Source organism: Stegodyphus dumicola, chromosome 10 (assembly GCF_044657685.1).
Source record: "Stegodyphus dumicola isolate Sdum_Otavi_A_Nest chromosome 10, ASM4465768v1".
Lineage (NCBI taxonomy): Eukaryota > Metazoa > Arthropoda > Arachnida > Araneae > Eresidae > Stegodyphus > Stegodyphus dumicola.
The window spans coordinates 77,600,337-77,618,789 of record NC_140777.1 but is presented as its reverse complement, the minus strand read 5'-3'; the positions used below and the strand labels follow the sequence as shown (position 1 = coordinate 77,618,789).

At 33.2% G+C, this 18,453-nt stretch overlaps 1 protein-coding gene across 1 annotated transcript in view; it reads right to left on the bottom strand.

Moving 5' to 3' along the window:
* Window positions 1-18,453, bottom strand: part of LOC118188878 (G protein-coupled receptor dmsr-1-like) — a 236,971-nt gene that overhangs the window by 6,633 nt on the left and 211,885 nt on the right. The gene's annotated exons all lie outside the window — the stretch shown is intronic.

Sequence of the window (18,453 nt, the reverse complement as noted above, 5' to 3'; positions counted from 1 at the left end):
AATTCAATTAACATGGAGGAGCTAAAATTTTGAGAGATAATTAAAAAAAAAAAAAAAAAAAAAAAAAAAAAAAAACTACTCTTGCGATTTTTTACAAAACTTGGCATTTTGGCATAATTTGCGTCGTAGAATAGAAATATGAGAAAAAAGTGGTATGTTATTTCAGAAATAGTCCGATTTCGTGTAACAATACTTATGTTAGAGCAACTCTACATATAAATCTAATACATATCCTAAGTCGAATTTTCGAGAAATGGAAAACGCAAGTTAAATTTCGGCAGTCGTTCCAGGAGATACAGAAAAGTCCCATTTTTTGGTGCAAGGTGTACATCATTTCTTGATATAAAGGTGAATCTAAATCTAAGTTAATTATTTATAAATAATGTATGTAATTTTAAACACTAATAGAAACTAACTTTCAACAACTAGAAAATATACCTAAAAGTGCTGCAGGTAATTTAATATATTAAAATGAATCGTAAGTTTAAAACATTTCATATAAAGTCTTCCATTGGTTGAGCAAATTAAGAGTTACATAATTAAACTTTTTGTAAATTGGCAAACATTTCATTCTAGAGTCCTCAGACTGTTAAATGTGAACTCCTTCAGTAATTTAGACCATTATTCATCATCTAGAACAGATATTTTCAACCTTTTCCTTTCATCGACCCCTTTTAAATGAATGGTTTTCTTCATTGGGCCCCGTTACGATTTTATTTATATAACATTACATTTTTATTTATAATATGCAGTATGCAATATAATCAAAATATAAATAACTCAAAGATAAGAATTAGATTAAGAATACGAACAAGACTTTTGAGAATTTGCTTCATTAAATTTATGTTTAATTACTTTTTGCTATTATTATTTTTTAAAATTTTCGAAATAGTTTTGACAAAAATACCGCAGTTACTAATTGCACAAAATTTCGATTTTAATTAATGTGACACCTGCGCTTGTTGTATTGACGCAGGTTTTAAAAAATGACATAAAATTGCTTTTTATGGAAAGAACCCCCCCCCGAAAAAAAAAAAAAAAAAAAAAAAAAAAAACTGTTTGAGGCTTTCCGTTTCTAGACGCAGATAATCTTTAAGACTTTGAGCCAGAACTCTTACAACCAACCTAAACTAAAAACCTTTCTTCATCTGTTTGTCTTAACTTATGTTCTTGCGTTTTACTTTTACATATAGCATTTATTTGATAAAACATTTATACATTTAAAAATATATATTATTGATTTTTAAAACATGTTCAATAATTTTAGTGTATTCCCCCTACATTTATTTTATGTGACATCTTTAATCTTTGATACAGCTTGATAACAATAAACAATTAGTTAGCAGTTTTATTAATAATTTCTTATAATCGAGAGATGTTAATTATGCCAATCAATTGCTGGTGCGTATTCGTCTATCGACCCCTTAATCATAACTGACCTTCTTTAAAATTGCATCGACCGAAGAGCGTTCAATTCCTTGATATAGAGCGTTATGTAGAGCGCACGATTGAGAGTTAAAGAGACTAGATCCGCGAAGAGGAACATAATTAAACATGCCCACGCACACACATGCAACCAAAATTTAAGCCTTTGTCTACGAGTAAAAAAATTTTCCGGTGATCTATCCAAGTGAACAACAAAATATGACATAAACAAGGTAAATTTAGCATTTGGAATTCTTTTGACAAATGGTTTTCAAGCCAAAGGCTGGGACACATATGTCCTAGCGGAAGTTGATGGTGGGATACGTATGTCCGAAACGAATGTAGCGATCGACTCATTATAAGCATACCTATTATTCTGGAAAACTTTTTTATATTAAATAGATTTTACATCGTATGATACAGGGTTAAGCATTCTTTGCGTAACCCAACATTACACATTGGGCAACTCATATTTGTTATTTCCTCTGTGTTCATTTGATGATCCCCAATATTCAGGAGCTTCTAATTACCTTTTAACCCAGTAGTAGGTTTTAAAATTTTAGTGCAACATATATGTCTCGTTGGTAGTCAAAGGGTTAAGGAGTATTCGAACCAACAGCCTTCAATTTGGAGCAAAAGTTATCTTCCGTTAACCATTGTAACTTCCAGTGTAACTTTGACACTTTCAAATCATTATTGTTATTTTTACATTCTTTATTTGAGATTTACTTCTAGAGTTTCACGATTTTTTTCAGAATGAGTCAAGACTCACCACTGAATTTTTTCGTATTTCTAAATTTAGCAGAAAACAGTAAAAACTGTTTTAAAACGTGAACATGTAAGTTACGCTTATCAGCTGAACCATTTCCTCAAGCTTTTCCGTCTTAAATCGTTCCTTGAATAAATAATATATGTTTAGCAAATACTTCGTTCTTTGAATAAATAATATATGTTTAGCAAATACTGTCAATGTATACTTTGTTATAATACATAATTTCCAAAATATGAATTTTTAAAGCTCTTGTATTAAACTACGTAAATTTATGTTAAAATGAAGTAGTCTCAAATTTTAAATACCCGTGTTGAACCTAGGAGTTGAGTTTCTATTGCAAATTATTTTAACATGTTTCTATTGATATATAAGCTATCTGGGTTAGTATTTTGCATCGGGATATCCTTTATACGAATATTTTGGCTTACATGGTTGTCTATAAATTTGGATTCATTAAAAAAGAATCGTACAAAATGAACTATTAGTACAATGGTCTCAAACTGGTGACTCGCGGGCAACATGCGTTACGATGCAATTTTATGCGACCTGCAAATACATTTTAATTATGTATTAATTGCAAATACGGTGTTTCAAATCTTTCAAGATTTGAAGTCCACATTTACTTGGCCCACCAGCGGCCGAGCGGTAAAGTCGTTGAAAACTGGTAGTTCGGTCTGAGGTTCGAATCCCGCGAACGGGGTGGCTGCATGTGTGTTTTCGTGGTTTTCTCCATGTGTAAAGTGTATACGAGCCAGTTTCCCTTAGAAAGTACTCCACGAAGGCATCCCTCCCCTTAGGCAGATAGCCATAGTGTGCTTTGCCATAATTAAATACACCACAATACCACACCATATTTACTTTATTTTCGTTTCCATTAAAAACGAACATGAATAATGTACAGGAAAATCTGTAAAATAAGTTAACGGATTTATAATATTAATATATAAATCATATTCAGAAATTTTTAGTCCAAAGGGATTTGAATCCCGAAGGACTATTAGTTTCGTTTTGGCATTTTGCGTCGGACTCATAAATGTCGGTTCACTTTTCAAACTGTTGCCACAAAATGTTAGAGTCCTGCATTATATTTGAAGAAATTAAATAATGAAAAATCTGCATAAATGTTTGTATATTTCTCGTATTGTGATAAAACAACGGTACAGAGAGTCATCGAATTTTGAATAACGTAATCCTCCAACGAATATGAGCATGTGGAAGACCCAATTTGAAATTTCAAATTTGTTTTATGATCGATTTCCTATTTTTTAAAACTTTGACGAATTTTTGATTAACAAACTCAAGGATTTCAAAGCGAGCAATGGCAACGTTGTGCAGAAAAAACATTTTTATCTCCAGCGCGTGAGTCTCTGTATCGGAAATTCTAAAGATATGCTCGTTTTAAAACTATTTTGCGATATTGCTGTTGCACTGGATCTTATGGTTTAAGTGCGAGGAACATGATATTTAATAAAGAAAGGTAACACACAAAATGTTAAAAAAACGCCCCTTTGGACGTAATTTAAAATCTGAAACATTTCAGATTTTGTTTTTTTTTTATATTTATTAATTTATTTTCACCTCTCAAAACATCAATAACACCAGCTACTAAATTTCTCTTTACGAATAATTATTTCGTTTGGGAATACTGAATTTAAAATAAATACAATAAATAAGAGAAAGCAATACGATGTTATTACGAATTCTGTCGCACTTGGTAAGTTTTCTCTGAAAATTTAGAAAATTTTCGTAATTTTTCATTTTTAGTTTAAATTAAAGTAATTTAATGATTAACTAAACATGTTAGAATCATTTGCAAGAAATTCCAGTCTGGAACTGAATACTTAGCTATCAGTATATTTGAACTGTGAAATTTAATCAAGAGAAATGTCTTACAGGTACCAAACTTGAGAATTCAAATTACAAGGTAAATATAAAAATGCATTTTTCGTGATATTATTATTATTAATGCATGTTTTGAAAAAAATCTGGTAAGGAAAACTTAAACTTTATTTAAAATATTTTTTATTTGAATCTTGTTTGACAGCATATACCCGTACATTTTCCAATCGCGTATATACCCGCATACTCTTTGACTTTAGAACACTGATCTAACTCTTTAGAAAGCGGTCAGCATCTAAAAGATGAACATGTATAATTTAGCTCAGATTTTTGCGCCTGATTGCGTTGTAAGAAAAAAAAAGATATAATTGAGAAAGATATTTGTAATATTACTGAGAGGAAAGTCGTTCATCATTTGCTCTCTCTTGCAAATTTTCTTTTAAACGATTCATATTTTTACAGGTTTGCTATGTTAGCCGCACAGCATCATGTATCGGTGAAAGGGTGAACTAAACTAAGTATTAATCTCATGCCGGAAACAACTATCCCTGCAATAAATCTTTAAGTATTATTTTCTCCCTCCTTTCTGCGGGCCTTTAGTGGTATAATGGTAGCACACTCGACGTATATTTGAGAGGTCGAGGTTCGAGTCCCAGGAAGGGCATTGCTCATTTTTCACGTCCTCTTTTTTCAAAATAACCGAATGGCTCTATAGTGTTAATATCACTTAGATTTTCCATATTACTGATATATTGTTCTAAACATACCATACACATATAGCACTTCGAACTTTAATTAAGGTGATCTCTCTTGCAAGTTTCACTTTTAATAATGAATAAACAAACAAAAGAACATTTATTCCATTGAGTATAGAGATTATCTTTTCTTGGTCACAAATTCAAGTGAATGATACCAAAAAGCAAAATTTATTTCTTTAATTTTACGATTTTAATTTACGTACACTTATAAATGTTGTCTAATAAAAAGAGGAATGTTTAAGTACATATTAAATAAAAAATTATGTATGTACGAAATACTGATGAGGTTTCAAAAGCAGATTTTTCTTGTATTAAGTTATGTATCCCTGAACAGGGAACAAGTATGCTATTATCTTTACCTAATATGTCGGAAACAGAGATAAGCATGTTTCTTTGAATTTATTTCAAAATATTACTATAGTGCCGCATAATTTTGAGCAGGCTTAACATCGATCAAAATTTAGGAATTTAATAATTCTTAAAATCATTTTCTCAATTCAGTTAAATAAGAAAAGCTTCAAAAGTTTTGAATAAAAAAACTAATATGATTTATCCTTATCAGAAACACCTATTTACTCAAACGTTTGCTTAACTAACTTGATAATATACAGAAAGCATGTCCATGTGTAGAGCGAGCTAGGCGAAAAAAAGCATGAAAAGTAAAATGCGTGAATTATCCGTTATTTGTTACAGTATATATTTGCATTTGGGACATGACAATTGAAAATATGTTAATTATTAATTACATTGAAAATTTTAGCACAAAAGGGGATATTAATTTTCCGAAATTTAACCCGAAATGGGATTTTTGCATTGGTTCACTATAGGCGGTGAATCATTTTTCAAACTGTTGCCACCAAACGTTACCGCCATCTATTAGTTTTTAAGAAATAACATAATTAAGCATCTGCTGTATCTTGTATGTGTGCATGTTCCTTGCATTCTGCAAAAAAAGGCTGCACATATAGCCATTAAACTTTTTATAAGATATTCCGCCACACACCAGACGAACATGTGCACTTGGAAGCCCGAATTTTGAATTTTATATTTCACAAAGCGAGTAGTGGCAACAGTGTGCAAAAATAAAAAAAAGTTTTATATTCAACGAGCAAGACTGTCTATTGAGAACTGTAAAACTATGCTATTTTAAAATATTTTGTGATTTGTGGCTGAACTGAGTTTTCTGAAGCATACGTGAACATGACATTTAATAAATAACGTTAATGCACAAAAGATGAATAATAAAAAGAAAAAATATTTTGAAAGACAATTTACGAAGAAAAATTAAATATTGATATCAAGAAATGAAAAGAGAAAACTTGAAACATGTATGCGAACACTTAGGACTGCATCGGGAATTCTAAACATATCTGCTATGCTGCTTTTAAAATGTTTTAATTTTATGTTTTGAATTGTATATGACGCACGCTCGTAGAAAATTATGCTTAGTAATAATAAAGCTAAAAAGACAAAAAGGAATGGGTTAGCAGGAGTGAGTGTAACAGAAGACTGGTAGGCTGCGAGCTCAGCGAGAAAGTAAAAATATTAACAAATCGCTTAGCGCGATCTTAAAACCTGAAATCTTTCATTTCTTAACTCTTTCGCATCGAGAGACGACCAAATCTGTTTTCAACAAACATCGAAAACGCGCGTGTTTACGAATTTGTTATGGAATAGTTTTCTTTCCCCCTGCGGTTTCATCCATTGTGTGCAGTTTCACCTTAGGGCCGTATTGCACCTGCGAACGTTAATAGTTTTCCGTATTTCTCCTTTATTTGCTTCAAAAGAATGATTGACATGTCTTTTAACAACTCGCGAAACCAATGAGCCATACACTAACGTGGAGGGGAAAGAACTAGGTAGAAAATAAACGAGGTGTTAGGGCGGTTTGCCGTTGCTGAATGAACGGGCGTTACGGGCGACTTCGATGCGAAAGAGTTAAGTAATTTCTGATGGAATAGAGCCACTAAATTGGAAAAGGGTCAATGGAGTTTTAATGAAAATCCTCCGCATTAATTACAACGCTAAACGATAATGTTGGTGAAATAATGCATATATAAGTAAGGTGGTGTTAACAATTAATGCTTAGGTATGACCTTAAGCGTTTAATTTTGTTCAATCTTTTAATTATTTGTAAGATTATTTTATTCTTTGCTTTAATGTACGTACATGTTTCCGTAATTTGCTAAAGATTAGTTTCGGTCACATAGCGCGACTGTTTAAAAATGCGCAATAATGTGCAATGGGTTACATTTATAATATAATTTATATTTATTTAGAGTCGACTTCATTTCTTCCATATCCCACATAATCACACTCGCATAAATATGTATACACATAAAGCGCTTTAAACACTTTGTTTTGAGTTTACCACTTTGGCCTTAGGCTTACGTTGAAAACCGGACAAATGATAAGAATTTCTCATCCTATCTGATAAACCTAGAGCGTTGCGTTGAATTATTGCGATTACGTAAGTGGTTAAACCTTCAAGGGAGTAATTTTTCATTGTTTGGAAAAGAAAAACCTGACTTGTTTTAGAGCAAAATTGCCCGTGGGAATAACTGTCCAGAGCAATAAAAAATCCGTGTCGTAAAATTCTTACTCGAGCAAGATATTACTAAACTGAAAGCATGAGACATAAGCTGTCTAACGTGCTATGGAGCTTAAATTCAACGTATAATTGGATATGTATCGATAAAATTATTCATCGATTTTAAATTAACAGAGTGGAATTCCGTAATAATGGCAAGAACGTAAGAGTTATATGCTTATACCAGCGTATATTTCACACATAGCTTCGGAAAAAGCATTTTTTGTTAACATTTTCTATTAGCGAAGAGGATGGTCATTTTAGGACATTTAGGATTAAAAAAGAATCAAGCGAGGCATGCTTATTATTTACCTTGCCTATCCTTTGAACAACAAACCTGAAAAACGATAATGAAGTTGCAGCTGACATACAGACGCAATTTCGAGTCAAGCTTACAGCATCCTTACCGAAAGTTATTTCTTTATAGGTTGCAGGCAGTTAATTTCAGTTGCTTATTCATATTATCTTCCAGTTTTCGTTTGGATATGTGAGGAGTACGAAAGAAGTTAAAAAACATTATAAATAATTAAAAAAACAAACTGTCAAATCGACAGCCTTGTTTTCAAAGAAGATTTTGAAAACCCCAATCGATTTTGAGGGTAAAACGGCTCCTCCTTCATCAGGAGAACAAAATTTTGCAAAATCGAGAAAGCAATGTCGATCATATTTATACGCTACAGGCCACCAGTTCAAGAGCCGATAGCGCCAAATTATGTGTGCTTTTTCGCTTTTGCAGAATTTTTTGCTCCTGATGGAGGGGGACCCATTTTAGCCTCGAAATCAATTGGAATTTTACAAAATCTACGCCGAATGCAAGGTTGTCGGCTTGCCTGTTTCTCTTGCATCTTAATTAAAAGAAAAGTATCTGGAAGCTTCCAAATTTTACATTATGCTCAAAGGGGCAATTTTTTAACGTTTCATGTGTTACCTTTATTTATTGAATATCTCTTCTTCGCACTTAAAACCCATAAAATTAAAATTCAATAGCAATATCACAAAATACTTAAAAACAGCCTATCCTTAGTATTTCCGATAAACAGTCTCGATCGCTAGAGGTTTTTTTTTTTTTTTTTTTTTTTTTTCCGTACAACGCTAGTAGCATTGATCGCTTTAAAATCGTTCGGTTTGTTTATCAAAAATTCGTTAAAATATGTAACATATAATAAAACAAATTCGAAATTTGGTTACCAGATGCCCATATTCGAGTGGAAGACTATGCTATACAAAATTTGATGTGTCTAGGTACCATTGTATTTTCACAGTGGGAGAATATGCATACATTCATGCAGATTCTTTACTATTTAATTTATTTAAATATAATACAGAGCGATAACAGTTGGTGGTAAAAATTTAGAAGTGTTTCGCCGTGTATAGTGAAACACCACGAAATGCTGTTATGAGATTAATAGGTTAAAACGTTAACCCTGTGGAATTAATTACAGAGAACAATAGAGTCAGAGAATGACAAAAATCTAAGTTGATTGTGACATGGAGATCGCCTTCTGAACAATGACATCCAAGATATTTTCGTAATAGATCAATGAATCCAAGTTATTTGTCGATTAGATGAAATTACACTGTCCCGGTGACATCAATACATAAATCTTTGTGGAAACGCTATCTGATGCACATTTCCTTCATACTTTTGTCTGTTTATCCATATAGACTACACTAACTCAAACAGAAAACTTACATTATTGCAGGTTTCACGCATGTGATAATATAATATTAATCCTCGAAGCTTCTTAACAAAGGTGCGTAAAACTACTCTTTAGAAATTCTGAATTCTTTATTTATAAAATATGAATGGTTTGGTTTATGTGATTGCTGCAGAGCCTCGAGGCCTATCAAGGGGGAGGGATTACTTGATGTAAGTCTTTCTAAGAAAAACTGGCTCTTACACACGTTACACATGGGGTAAACTACGAGAAAGCCATGCAACCAGCCCGTTTGCTGGATTCGAAACTCGGACCGAACTACCAGTGTTCATCGGTCGGCCGCTGGTGGGCTATAAAGTATGAATGCATTTTCATAAATTATATTCTTTTATGCAATTTGAACTGTTTCTCATTTCTTTTCATATATTTCTCGATATCGCATATTAATTATTTTACGTTAGTCTACAGTTCTGTAATCAATTACAACCTCTAACTTCCTATTTTACATAAAATGTAAACTGGAAACGGTACGGTCTTGTAGCAGGATATCAGATAACCGACGGATGGAAACTCAGATTATCGAATTCCTCGGGTGAAAGCTTAACTTAAATCCGCAATAAAGAGCTATTCCCCGTCATTGGAATCTTTTCCCTGCAATTGGAAGCTTGGAGCATCACGCGTCGATTGCGACACGAACAAGCCAAGCCTCAGAATAATGACCAGTTCTTTTAATTACAAGGGCGAGAATTACTTGTGGACTCTTAATCAATTTAGAGACTACTTCAATTAGGAAATGGCGCCGCGTACAATTAATTATTCCATAATGAGGACCTTTCTTTGTCTTGAAGTTCTGAATTTCTCAGATGGGTGGGATTTTTAGCCTTTATTAATTTCTCTGCGAAAGGAAGTGAATGTTAAGTCTTCACCTTGCCGATGTACCATTTAGCTGCTCTGCATTTGAACGTAATCTAGCAGAATCATCGTACTATTTTGTTTCGCAACAAAAATCTTAATAAGCATTTAAGTAATTTCGAAATGCTAAAATAATTAAAAGGAAATGATTATTCTTAAGTCCATAATACGCATTATGTATTTTAATGAAAGCTAATAAGCTTGCTTTAATAAGACTAATTCATACTTTATTAATTATTCTAATGGCCTGTTTATATAAAAATTACCAATAAAACAGTAAGCAATGGTTATAAATAATTTACTACTTACATGTCTGCTAACATTTAAGAAGCGTGATGTTCTTAAACAATTATAATAATAATAATAATCTGAAAGCTTTAAAATTTTATATTACCCCCTAAAGTGCGTTTTTTTAACGGGAGATTCATAACGGGAATTGAAAAGTGATACAGACATTCAAAGTCATTCGATGCAAAATACTGTTAGACATTATAAGCTTTTTGCGTAGCTACGCAACCAACATAATACCAGTAAAAAACGCAAAGAAATCTCGCGCATAAAATATCCGTGCTTGAAGATGCACGTGGTCTTAATGTCAATGGAGTGCCTTGAAATCATCGAGTTTATTAATCAAAATACGTTAAAAGTTTTCAAAATTTGAAATAGATTGTAGGATTTATATTTATTTTAACTAACGTTTATTTTAAGTTTAAACTACCTTTCCTGTCAAGCCTTACTTTCCCCTGGAATTGAGAATGCCAGAGTATGTAAATTTTAGTAGAACGCGCAAGGATTCAAATTGTCAGCGGAAGTAATCTGAGTTAAATAGAAGTGAAAAGAGTTCGAAGGTGTGCTTTTCTTGCTTCACGAGCGTGGAGGTGGCTAGTTAGAAATTGAAGAACCACGCGTTTCGGCCTGTGTGCTTGCCTCGGCAGATTGTTAATCTTTCAACGTAATATTCAGAAGTTTGCTGAATTATCAGCGGTATTTTAGAACGCGGTCAGGTTAGTTACGTTTAGAGAGCCTCGTAGTTAGTCACTTGTCATTATTCTCTTTTTAGTTTCTTATTTTTATTTTACCGCCGGGTCGGGGTAGTTTGTGAGCGTCAAGAGCCCGCATTTGTAATATCTAAAGTTGAATAAAAAGGGATTTAAACCCTTCTCAAGACTTTGTCTACTTTCCAGTTCTCAGCAGTCACCACTATTGTTGCGTGCAGGTTGGAAGTGCGCAACATTACAAGATAATAAAACAAATTCCACATTTGGGATTCTAGATGCCCATATTCGAGTAGAGGACTACGTTTTCGAAAATTTGATGTCTTTAGGTACCGTTGTCTTTTCACAATGCTAGAAACATACATACATTCATGCAGATTCTTCATTATTTAATTTCTTTAAATATAATGCAGTGCTCTAATATTTGCAGGCAACATTTTGAAAGTTACACAGAGTTTTGTACGGAACCAACGTGAAATGCCAAAACGAAATTAAAACCCTTCTGGGTAAATTGCCCCTTTAGACTAATACAAAAAAAGTGACTATAAATGTTTTTAAGAACTAAATATTTGTTTCTACTACTTTGTTATTTTGTTAAAGTCATCTGTATTACACCGTTATAATTCTACAGATCAATTAAAGCCATTATACCAATGTAACCGCAAAAGCTTTCAGTACTGTTGTAGAGTTATTCTGTACCTGTCGAATACGCTTTGAGTGTGCTTCCAATTACACCACAAAGGCATGCGGAAAGAAGGGAGAAAATACCTTATATACGCCCCTTTTAAATGGCGACTGTGGATTAGGGAAACCAATCGCCAAATCCCTGTAGATTCATTAGGTTTGTGATGCTGTAGACGTGTAAGATGAGCAGTGCCCTTGTCGGGATTCGGACTATGGATCTCCGGAATACCCGTCAAGCATGCTTTCAATCCTTGTGGCGCCAGGATGCTCCTAATTACACTACGAAGGCATGAGGAAAAGAAGGGCAGAATGCCTTATACTATGTGACGCGGGTAATGGTTTGGTTTGATTTATTTGATTGCGGCAAAGCACACAAGAGCTGTCTGGTGAGTTATCCCTTCGTGTAGGACTTTCTAAGGGGCTCGTATACACGTTATACATGGGAAAAACCACGAAAGCTCCCATGCAGCCAGTCCATTCGCGGGATCCAAACTTGATAGTGAGTAATGAATCCTCTATATATATAATGTAATTCAACACGAATAATATTAAATACTTCTAACTCCAAGACATGTGATGCGATACTAAAGGTTCATGTCTGGGTGAAGCAGAGCAAAGACTAACTTCACAATCACAATAGATTTAATTCAAATTTAAAAGTAGAAAAAGAGTGAAAATTGCATATTTAATAGCTTCTGATATTGTAAAGTAAATGACTTTTCGTTGTTATTACTTGGAAGTAAGTAAGGTAAGAAATAGAAAAAATACGAACAGTTATGACTATTTCGATACACCCGAAATTAATAGTAATTCATAAAATTTATTATTTTCAGTTTTCGAATGCTTGTTTCTAAACGATCGATAGTATGCCTTTGTTTTTGCTCCTCTTCAGATTACCAGAAAAATTAAACTAACTGAATTGTTCTTTAAATCAATAAAAAACATTACGAAAAAATTTTTCATCATTTCCAAGCACGAAAAATACTTCACATATTAGCAATGAAATAAAATGTTATTCAAAATAAGAAATTCCAATACTTTGCGCGGTCACCTGTAAATTAAACTACTCGAATAGAAAGAAAATATTAATTTTGAAAAAAAATGATTTACACTTTTTATATGAAAATTAATTATTATTATTTTTTTTTTTTTACATTTATATTCTTAATAAAAAACTTCTGCCATAAAATATAATTTCTACTTGCTACATTTTCCCCAATTACACTAAAAGGAATTAAAAAAAAAAGAAAGAAAAGTATATTTTCTCGCATTTTAAAGGGAAAGATTTTTTAGCACAATTTTTTATTTGTTAAAATCAAAGGTAAAATTTCAATATGAAAGGCATTTTCCTTTTCATGTTCCATATAATCTCTTAAGCAAACATTTTCGATACATTATCTTTACTATTACACATAGTATTCACAGGGGTATTTTTTTTTTTTTTTTTCAGCTACTTTGTAAACTTACGTATGAATAAAAAAGATATAGAAAGAAAGACAAAATTATCTGGATATCTAACAGAAAAGCGTTTCTTGATTGCCAAAAGGAGAAAAATGTTTGAAACTGGAATTTAACTTTATTATGTAAAATAATGTTAAATGAGCATAGCAAACATTTTATAGACGAAGAATATATATATCAAAAGCGACCAAATGCTTTTTTTCCTAGCGGCATAAATTTGCAACTGCCGTGTGTTACAATTTAAATGTAACTGGACTTCTTTATAACTATAATACACATTTTAGTATATCTGGTTTCTGGAATTCATGTGCTTGAATGCTTTAGAATATTGATGGCTTAGATATTTATCCATCAAATTCTGAAATAAATATTCTCCATTAAAGGCCTTATTAATTTGACTACAAATTCAACAGAATTTATGTCCTTTAAGATTTGCTTGACTTTTAAGAGCCTGTTAAAAATAATGCCCCCATAAATATGATCGTAGACGAACGACATATGCATGAGTAGCTAAGTGTCTTATTATTGGACTACAGAGGAGAAGTGAGAAAAACAAAATTGCTTATATGGGGTATCTCCTTTTTTAATAGGCCAGCTGTGAAGCTCATTCTTCAGAATGACATAATAACACCTTTCAGACCATGGAGACGTGTTCATTGCAGCTTTTCTGATAGTCTTAATTTTGATAATTTGTTTTAGCATTCAAATAGCAAAGTAGCAATTTTGGTTAGTATAGTTGTATATATCTGTTAAATTCTATTGTACTTGGTAATAATTTAATAGCCTAGGAGCTGCCAGGCACAATAAAGAATCTAAAAGATTTATAAATGGTTGAAATAAAAATTTTAGAGAAAATTACAATGTAATTAGAAACGTAACCCTCACATTCGGTCATCTTCGAACTTCTTTCTTTAAATTAAGAGATTTGGATACGAATTATTTAAATATTCAGTTTTTGAATGTTAATTGATTCTTAATTAATTAATAAGGTTTGAAAAACTACACAGTTAGGCATGAAATAAACTTCAAATCATATTTCTCAATTAACTTATTAGAATAAATTATAAACTCTTATATTGATTAACATCTGAGTATGTTCATATTCAGCTAAAGGTGGCTGTAGCTTTGACGCTAAGATCTACTAAATTACATTATTAAATATTGTAGCTGTGGCCTGGGATATTAGCTTTTGAAATTAAATGGATTTCATGTTCTTTGTAATCATCACATTTCTATAGCACAATATCAACGCCGCATGACACAGTAAGTATCCACAGACAATGAATAGGCTTAGCTAAGGCTAATAAGACCAGTAGTCATCCAAACAATGTGAAATATTTCCCCAAACGGCATGCATGTCACAAAGGAATCCATGTAGCCAAAGCAATGCATAACCTTCATATTATTACACAAAATTTGATAAACTACTATTGTCATCGAGGTTCTGTGCTATTAAAAAATCAACCAACCAACCAACTACTACCAGGAGCGAATGTTGCTTTATTAATTTTAAGAATCTTATTTTTAAAAGCAAGTATTCTTATATTAAACTAAATATCGAATTTATGGTGAAGAATACTTTTAATATGATGTCTCTTTCATTATTCTTATACTGTTACAATCTTAGCCCTTTGACCATCTGCATGTGGTTTGCAAGGAAAGCCCTAAAACTGGCTTGAGAAAGTTGTATTTTTAAAATTTTAAAGTCAAAACGCCCCTGTTACTTTATACTTTAAATATGTAGTTTTAGTGGATTGCCTTTATTTCCTTGGATTTAATTCAAGATGCATGCATATTCAGGATGTTTATAAGTGAATGATGCGGTATAGTAATAAATTGATATAATTCCTTACCCGTGTAAGAACCTACATCGCAAGCATTGCCAACTGTCCAAGCTTCTCATGTACTACCAGCTGTTTGCTTATCATGCTTACTCCGCAGCTGCAGAGTCAGTTTCCAAGATGAGGCCTCAACAGGAGAAAAAGGTTTTCTTTGTGGTCCGTTTTGATCTAAGGTTTCAGTGCAGCGCGAGTTTCGTGCACGTTTTCTGTGCGGTGTCCCGCGGGAAAATGCTTGGCCCATTTTAACCTTTTGAAGACGGGATGGCCATTATAGTGGCCATAGAGTCCTCTCTTTGAAAAGACGGGGTTGTCCACTTTAGTAACCATGTCTTTTTCCCCCCATTTTCCAGGCTGAAAAGTAGGGTGAAATGTCAGATTTGACGACCCTGGGGTTTTAACCACTTATCTCTTTCAAAGATCTTCCTTTTGCGACATAGATGCACCCCTCTGAGAATCCATTAAACTACACACAAGAATCTTTGTTGCAAATAGGAGGTGATTTCTTAAAGGGGGGAAGCATTCGGTTCAAGATTCCCCGTCCTTTGGTAGCTTTTACTGCTACCAAAGCCCCGGCCTCAAAAGGTTAAGTCGACCAAGAAACTGTGACTGATGACTAATTTCTAGACATGTTAGAAACCTGGTTGTTATCCTTGGCTGAGATCAATTATGATGATTATATTTTGCAACCGGACAGTGCTCTGCTCCATTTTCACAGGAATGTAAGAGAGTTTTAATCTTGTTTTCCACGAATGGTTGATTGGCCGTGTTGCAACATCAGACAACAATCTTCTCCCCCAGCCACCTCATTCGCCGAATTTAAAGCCATGCGGTTTCTTTCGAGGTTTGTTGAAGTTCGTGCTAAGTTTATGTACCTCTAATGCCCGTTTACCTTGAGGAAGTTTCTTGGTCGGACAAACATGCATTGCATACCGTCACGGCGCACATGCTACACCGAATATGGGGAGAATTTAATTATCGTGTAGATGTGGATCATGTGGCCAAGGATGCACGTACTGAAGGATTGTGATTAATGCATCAAAAACATGGACAGTTGTTGCCGCTGCTTATGGTGTAAGGTTTGCCCATATAAAGTAATCCATCGATTTATTATTAATTTTTAAATACGCTGTACACTTTCTACAAGACGTCACAAAAATATTCTAGAACCTGAACACACTGCTTTGCCTACTAGATGGTATTTAAAAATAAATAATGTGTTTTAATATTTAAGGAAAAATTTTAAATAATTGAATTTAAGCAAATTTGTTTTCCTTTAACATTATTAGCTGCGATAAAAATATATAATTTTTTTTTTTTTAAGTAACGAAACCATTTTATTAAATTTTGTGAGTAATAGTTTATTTACCGAAACCTAATAAGAATGTCTCACTCAAATATTCTGGCCAATCCAAGAACTGCTTTGCAATAAATAAGCCAGAAAAAGGTTGAAATGAAAAATATCTTATGAAATACGTTAAAATTGCTACTCTAGAATACGACTACCACAAAGAGCAATTTCGTTTTTACATAGACTCTCAGAATTGAACTCCATTTAACGAAGAAAAGCACGTATTAGTTGAAGTGCTTTCAAAGCGAAAGCAATTCAGAAATACAAAATGGAAAATTATGGAAATGATACTGATTTACAACTCCAATAATAATACTCCTGAGGAAGAAGATCTTCAATTGGACGGAAACATAAATTGTAGAAAATACCCAAGTAATGTCAAAGATTTGAATTTCCGTTAAATTAATATTTTGTTTCTTTTGGCCAAAAATGTATTCTCTAGTGGAAAAAGCTCCATTGAACAACTAAAAGGCAAAACTTTCTTCATGGTTGAAAATGACACGCAAAATAAAGTAAATTGAAGCGAAGAAACAATTTTCGTTTTTTTCATATCATTCTATTTTCTTCGCATTTGAACCATTGTTGTGTTTATGAATTGTGAGGACATTTTAAATTTTATCTCAAAGTTGTATGTTAATGTTTCTGTTTTGAAAAGGGTATATATGAAAATAATGCTTAAAATTAAAAAAAAATGTCTTACATTTGTATATTTCAAGCATCATATTTATGATTTTCTTGAAGATTTATTTCCTGTGGATATGTCACATAAGTATTAAAGTATTTTAAGACATTAATTTTTTGGAAAAGGAGTTTTAAATAATAATTAGGTTTTTGAGAATTTGATCACCTAGATACTAATTCATAACGGTATTCCATTTATAAGGTACTTTCTCAATTCTTTCATCATGCGTTTGTGGTGTAAAAGTTAGCACACGGCGCGTATTCGAGAGGTCCAGGTTCGCGTCCCGGCGAGGGAATTGCGCATTTTTCACGACTCAAAACAACCTTGTGTTTCTACAATGGCGCCCGAACTAAAAAGTGGTGGATGATGATTCTTTACCACCAGGATTTGGCGAATGGGTCCCCTAGTCGCTTTTTAAAAGGGGAAATATTTTTCCCTCCTTTCAGCATGGCTTCGTGGTGTAACAGTTAGTACACTAAGCGAGTATTCTAGAGGTTCAGGCTCAAGTCCCGGCTAGGGCATTGCCACCTTACTCATTTTCATGTCTCCGGCTTCAAAATTACCTAATGACTCTACACATTACTGAAATTATTTAGGTTGTATAAAATGACTTGTTTGAATATTGAACATTTACATACGGGGTATCTCGAAAGGTCACTTCCAAACTTAACATTCTGGTATGTACATGCAAAAAAGATTTACATAGGAACTTGTGTTCAAAAATGTGGTGACCTGTAGAGGTGAAGAAAGAAAGGGTATCGAAATAGATATAATATGATTTTTATTAAAGAACAAGGTTAAATCACATTAAGTGTTCAAAATACCTTTGATGCGCCGCAATGCATGCTTCATAACGTGACGCATTCACGGATCCGTTTAAAATGGCCAGGACACATGCTGCCGCTTCCACGATCCTGCCAACAAGATCCATGTCCGATGTTCCTGTCGTCTCGTACGACATTGTCTTTATGTAACCCTAAATGTAGAAATCCAGGGCAGTCAGACGGGTGAAGATCCCATTGGACATGCGACTGGTCCGCCTTTGCCAATCCAGCGACCAGGTTATGTCCTATTGAGGTATTCCCACAGAATGCTGCCAAAATGCCCAGTCGCTGCATCGTACTGAAACCAGATGCTTTGGCGTGTAGATGGTAAAACGTCAACCATCATATCCGGCAAAACTCTATCCACAAAATGCCACACAGAATGACTGTAAAGAACTGAGTTAGTAAACCGATAATCATGTTTCTCTTGCCTGAAATGATCATGCCTGAAATGATCAAACGACACTCTGTATATATAGCATTTTCGAGAAAAAGAGTAATAAAATGATACCAAAACATAAAGTAAATTCGCATGCATTTGAGAACAGTAAAATTTTCTATTATCTGCATGCATAATTTAAAAGTGCAATTAAACTGATCGTCTGTTAAATGCGGCTGATGTTGGACTAAAAAACCAAGTTATTGGGTCATTCATATTATAATG